The sequence below is a fragment of the Nanorana parkeri genome, unplaced genomic scaffold, assembly GCF_000935625.1.
Source record: "Nanorana parkeri isolate BGI_ZX_2015 unplaced genomic scaffold, ASM93562v1 scaffold1425, whole genome shotgun sequence".
Taxonomy (NCBI): Eukaryota; Metazoa; Chordata; class Amphibia; order Anura; family Dicroglossidae; genus Nanorana; species Nanorana parkeri.
In genome coordinates this window covers 95378-102221 of record NW_017307693.1, presented here as the reverse complement: position 1 = coordinate 102221, position 6844 = coordinate 95378, and positions in this window count along the sequence as shown.

Genomic DNA, 6844 nt, shown 5'->3' with positions numbered 1-6844 from the left:
GTATGTTATATATATAAGCAGGGGAGGGGTGTGTAATATATAAGCAGGGGAGGGGGCAGGTAACATTAGCGAGGGAGTGTGTACAAGACAATTTACTTTCTAGACTTTCCTTCTACTTTTACTCCCCATCAGAATCACCCCCTGTCAGCAAAAGTCCCGCTCTGCGCATGCGCAGCGGAGAACGAACACGCGCAGGCACAGCTGAGAACAAACATGCGCATGCGTAGCTGAGAACAAACACGCGCATGCGCAGTCGGCAGTGCCAAGTGGCGCACAGGAAGTGACGTCATAGACAGATTCACGGCCCTATTTAAACCCAGCTCAAACGCCCACTAGTTGCTGGTTTGTCTTTCCAGTTTGTGTGTGTTCCGTGTATCCGGTATACTCCTGATCTCTCTGGATTGTGACTCGTTCCTGTTTTGCCGACTATCCTGGCTTGCTGCCTGCCTTATCGACCTCGGACTGTTTTCTGGATATTCTTCTGCCTGCTCCTTATTTAGTGGCAGTTATTTTTTTATTGGGGGAGGGGGCCACATGACATGCTTGCTGTGATTTCTAGTTACGCCCCTGGCTCCTCCCATCTCTATTGTGCATATTTAATGATTCTTCCCCATAGAGATAAAGATCTTTGCTTCAGTCAGCGGATTTTGGCTTCCGCCTTTTCCGAGCCGCCGGCCTTGAAGGATTCCCCCGGGCCCAGTTATGAGGGAGGGATTACATTTGATTACTCCGGAGGGAGCCCCATGAAAGTTTAGGGTTCCGGCCCGGCTGGCGTGTCATGGCAGACTCCGTGTGAAGGGGAATCTGAAGTTCCGTGCTCTGGATCGCCGCGGTTGTCACAGAGTGTGAACAGGAAGTGGAAACTATGGACCAATTTTTGCTTCAGTGCCCTTCCAATTTGCACACGTGCCCTTGTTATATGTTGGTGGTCAGTGCACACGTGCCCTTGTCATATGTCGGTGGTCAGTGCACACGTGCCCTTGTCATATGTCGGTGGTCAGTGCACACGTGCCCTTGTTATATGTTGGTGGTCAGTGCACACGTGCACTTGTTATATGTTGGTGGTCAGTGCACACGTGCCCTTGTCATATGTCGGTGGTCAGTGCACACGTGCCCTTGTCATATGTCGGTGGTCAGTGCACACGTGCCCTTGTCATATGTCGGTGGTCAGTGCAATCATAGTCCTGCTATGTAATTGTGATCAATTAAAAAATGTCTGCCACTCACTAAATTCATCTCTCCAGGTCCAGCAGCGGGCGGCAGTCGTGGCAGAGCAGAGCACTCATTGCTCAGGAAACTTGTCTCTTCAACACATGGAACTGCTGAATAAAGATGGCGTTGGTGTAGCTCCTCCTCCATTGGCTGAAACTATGCTAAAGCAGGTGGGCAGATTACTGCTGAATGTAGGAAAGATGTCCGCCTTCATGAAGTCCAAGCCAGTGGATGGATGACACTGAGGACAGGGAGGGGACACAGCATTCAGGGGTAAGTAGCGTAACAAATACCCACATTTCCCCCTTAAATTCCACTCTGACCACCACCCCCCCCCCTGTCTTCTCCCTTTGTCGGGGATGAGAAAATAATATCAACTCAAATCCAGCTAGGGATGGTTCGGGGTAATGGAAGCAGGAAACAAACAGGTTAGTACCAGAGGGCAGTTGAACCGGTTTTGTGGGGCTGTCCTCCAGCCATCAGGCTTTCCAATTCTTAAGACTGAAATATCAGAAACTGTGGATAGAATCATGATGATGACAAGGTCAGTAAAATAATGCCAAAGGTCAAAGAGCCAGAGTATATCTGTCTTAGGGGGAAAGGAGATATCAGGGGGTGGGGGACCATGTCCTGGAGATATCAGGGGGTGAGGGGCCTTGTCCTGGAGATATCAGGGGGTGAGCGACCATGTCCTGGACATATTGGGGGATGAGGGGCCATGTCCTGGAGATATCAGGGGGTGAGCGACCATGTCCTGGACATATTGGGGGATGAGGGGCCATGTCCTGGAGATATCAGGGGGTGAGCGACCATGTCCTGGACATATTGGGGGATGAGGGGCCATGTCCTGGAGATATCAGGGGGTGAGCGACCATGTCCTGGACATATTGGGGGATGAGGGGCCATGTCCTGGAGATATCAGGGGGTGAGCGACCATGTCCTGGACATATTGGGGGATGAGGGGCCATGTCCTGGAGATATCAGGGGGTGAGCGACCATGTCCTGGACATATTGGGGGATGAGGGGCCATGTCCTGGAGATATCAGGGGGTGAGCGACCATGTCCTGGACATATTGGGGGATGAGGGGCCATGTCCTGGAGATATCAGGGGGTGAGCGACCATGTCCTGGACATATTGGGGGATGAGGGGCCATGTCCTGGAGATATCAGGGGGTGAGCGACCATGTCCTGGACATATTGGGGGATGAGGGGCCATGTCCTGGAGATATCAGGGGGTGAGCGACCATGTCCTGGACATATTGGGGGATGAGGGGCCATGTCCTGGAGATATCAGGGGGTGAGCGACCATGTCCTGGACATATTGGGGGATGAGGGGCCATGTCCTGGAGATATCAGGGGGTGAGCGACCATGTCCTGGACATATTGGGGGATGAGGGGCCATGTCCTGGAGATATCAGGGGGTGAGCGACCATGTCCTGGACATATTGGGGGATGAGGGGCCATGTCCTGGAGATATCAGGGGGTGAGCGACCATGTCCTGGACATATTGGGGGATGAGGGGCCATGTCCTGGAGATATCAGGGGGTGAGCGACCATGTCCTGGACATATTGGGGGATGAGGGGCCATGTCCTGGAGATATCAGGGGGTGAGCGACCATGTCCTGGACATATTGGGGGATGAGGGGCCATGTCCTGGAGATATCAGGGGGTGAGCGACCATGTCCTGGACATATTGGGGGATGAGGGGCCATGTCCTGGAGATATCAGGGGGTGAGCGACCATGTCCTGGACATATTGGGGGATGAGGGGCCATGTCCTGGAGATATCAGGGGGTGAGCGACCATGTCCTGGACATATTGGGGGATGAGGGGCCATGTCCTGGAGATATCAGGGGGTGAGCGACCATGTCCTGGACATATTGGGGGATGAGGGGCCATGTCCTGGAGATATCAGGGGGTGAGCGACCATGTCCTGGACATATTGGGGGATGAGGGGCCATGTCCTGGAGATATCAGGGGGTGAGCGACCATGTCCTGGACATATTGGGGGATGAGGGGCCATGTCCTGGAGATATCAGGGGGTGAGCGACCATGTCCTGGACATATTGGGGGATGAGGGGCCATGTCCTGGAGATATCAGGGGGTGAGCGACCATGTCCTGGACATATTGGGGGATGAGGGGCCATGTCCTGGAGATATCAGGGGGTGAGCGACCATGTCCTGGACATATTGGGGGATGAGGGGCCATGTCCTGGAGATATCAGGGGGTGAGCGACCATGTCCTGGACATATTGGGGGATGAGGGGCCATGTCCTGGAGATATCAGGGGGTGAGCGACCATGTCCTGGACATATTGGGGGATGAGGGGCCATGTCCTGGAGATATCAGGGGGTGAGCGACCATGTCCTGGACATATTGGGGGATGAGGGGCCATGTCCTGGAGATATCAGGGGGTGAGCGACCATGTCCTGGACATATTGGGGGATGAGGGGCCATGTCCTGGAGATATCAGGGGGTGAGCGACCATGTCCTGGACATATTGGGGGATGAGGGGCCATGTCCTGGAGATATCAGGGGGTGAGCGACCATGTCCTGGACATATTGGGGGATGAGGGGCCATGTCCTGGAGATATCAGGGGGTGAGCGACCATGTCCTGGACATATTGGGGGATGAGGGGCCATGTCCTGGAGATATCAGGGGGTGAGCGACCATGTCCTGGACATATTGGGGGATGAGGGGCCATGTCCTGGAGATATCAGGGGGTGAGCGACCATGTCCTGGACATATTGGGGGATGAGGGGCCATGTCCTGGAGATATCAGGGGGTGAGCGACCATGTCCTGGACATATTGGGGGATGAGGGGCCATGTCCTGGAGATATCAGGAGGTGAGGGGCCAGGTCCTGGTTTTGGGGGGGTGAGGGGCCTTGTCCTGGAGATGTCAGGGGGTGAGGGGCTACATCCTGGAGATATCAGGGGGTGAGGGGCCTTGTACTGGAGATATCAGGGTGTGAGGGGCCATGTCCTAGAGATATCAGGGGGTGAGGGACTCTGTCCTGGAGATATCAGGGGGTGAGGGGCCATGTCCTGGAGATATCAGAGGGTGAGGGGCCATGTCCTGGAGGTATCAGGGGGTGAGGGGCCATGTCCTGGAGATATCAGGGGGTGAGGGGGCATGTCCTGGAGATGTCAGGGAGTGAGGGGCCTTGTCCTGGAGATGTCAGGGAGTGAGGGGCCTTGTCCTGGAGATGTCAGGGGGTGAGGGGCTACATCCTGGAGATATCAGGGGGTGAGGGGCCTTGTACTGGAGATATCAGGGGGTGAGGGGCCATGTCCTGGAGATATCAGGGGGTGAGGGGCCATGTCCTGGAGATATCGGGGGGTGAGGAGCTATGTACTGGAGAAGTTCAGGGAAGAGAGTCTGTGTCCTAGAGATGCCAGAGAGAGATAGAGGGATCATAATCAGGAGGTGAGGGGCTGTGTCCTGGATATGTGAAGGGCCGGGTTCTGTCCTGGAGATGCCCCAAGCTCTGGACTGTATGATAACATTGGTCTTTCTTTGCTAGGTTCTAGAAGGTGCCTTTCTAACCAATCAATGAGCCCGGATGGTTTGATGACCAGAAATAGAAATAGAGCCCTATCTGGCAGCCAATCACATGACCAGATTTTGACATGTGCTAGAACGTCATAGATGCAAGGAGTCCAGGAGGAACCCGGTCTTCACAGATGTCTTGAAAGTGCCTCAAAACCCCTCCTGTATCTGGACAAGAAAGGATACCGGGACACATGAGACCTGAGATAGAATGATGCAAGGAATACAATGAAAGGAGAATCAGATGGAACAAACAGGAAGCAGGAGAGCAGGACAGACGTAAGCAGGCATGAGATAGTGAGAACATGAGACGGGAACATGTCAAAGGCACGGAATAGAAGACAAGAAGTAACACAACTACATTATTATTATTACATAGTATTTATATAGCGCCAACAGCTTGCGCAGCGCTTTACAATATAAGGAAGACATTACAATTACAATACAAGACAAGATGGTAAGGAGGGCCCCGCCCCTGAGGGCTTACAATCTAAAGGGGAGGGGGAAATGATACATGAGGAGGGAGCTGTGTGGGGGATGAATTGTTTGAGAATGTGAAGGTTGAGCGGTCAGGTTGAGGTGGGATAGGTTTCCCTAAATGGCGGGGGATGGAAGCCAGTGGAGGGATTGGCAGAGGGGGATGGAAGCCAGTGGAGGGAGCGGCAGAGGGTGGCGGGGGATGGAAGCCAGTGCAGGGATTGGCAGAGGGAGGTTGCAGACACTGAGCGGTTGGTCAAGTGGATGAGTCTGGCAGCTGCATTCATGAGAAACATTCCTAGGATTGGCTTCTTCAGAGGTAACCTATCTGTATAGAGCATGAGCCAAAACATTGTTTCCTGGAGTTCACCTTCAAAGAGTATGTCTGAAGAAAAGAAAATCCCTACGCAGTACATCTCTGCAGTACATGCGCATTTCCCCGTGTTTTATCCTGGCCCACCACCGAAAATGAGCCCAACCCGCCCCAGATCACCTTGGTATGTCCGGGCTAGTGTTCTGTAACTTTTCTGGACCTCATAAGAATGGTCACTGGAAGTGAGCCGCTGGAGGCGTGCCAGGCTCAATGCTCATTGGCCCTTGTTCTATAAATGTTTTCGACCCATAACATTTCTTGCCCGCGTCACTTCCGGTGCGGCCGCATCATCCGAATCACCTGTTTTCCTGACACCCTTCCTTCATGCATATGTGCACCTGGAAGTGACGCGGGCACTCGCCGGGTGGTGTCGGAGATCCTGCTTGTAAGAGACTTACCTGCAGATTGATTCCTGGCCAAAAAACGTACTTGCTCTTTCGCCTTGCACCGGCCCTGATGTGATACTGCTGCTGAAAACTGAGATCAGCCTGCAGGAGAAGGAGCTGTGGGTACAGCGGCCGCACCGGGAGAAATTTTATGAGTCAAGAAAAATTCTAGGACAAGGGTGCATGTGCGTTGAGCCTAGGACGCCTGCGACAGCGGAGAACGCGTCAATTCCAGAATTCTGATGAGGTCCCGAAAAATGATAGAACACCAGCCAGGCTGAACACAATCAAGCAGAGGTGCCAGCGGCTCTCTAATCAGACATATTAAGCGGCCGCTCGCTGGGGCCCAGCAAAGAGGAGGTGGCCACCTAATTAGAGAGCTGTCTCTGCTTCTTCCCATCCAACCGACCAAAAGCACCAGGCCTCGGGCCCCGCCTCCTCTTCTGCTGCCGACCACGGGCCCGCCTCCTCCTCCACTGACGGGTCCGGCCTCTTCCACCGCCGCTGCCGGCTCTCATCGACTCAGCAGCGGCTCTGGAGACGAACACGCTGCTGCACAGATTACGGTCAGTGATCCGAACAGCAGCGCATTCCTCTTCAGAGCCGCCAGTGAAAGCCCCCAGCAGAGGATGCCATAGCGACCCAGGTGGCCCGCACGGCATCTGGCCGGGCCCCCCTGTGCCCCGGGCCCCATAGCGTTTGCCGCCTGGGTTCGCTATGGATTGTTACGCCACTGGGCCCATGTTACTTTTAATCCGGACCTGGTCAGAGGCATGGGGAAGCCAAGACCTGCCCCTACCAAGATGGCCGCCTCCTCACAGAGGCACAGAGCAGAAAAAGGCATT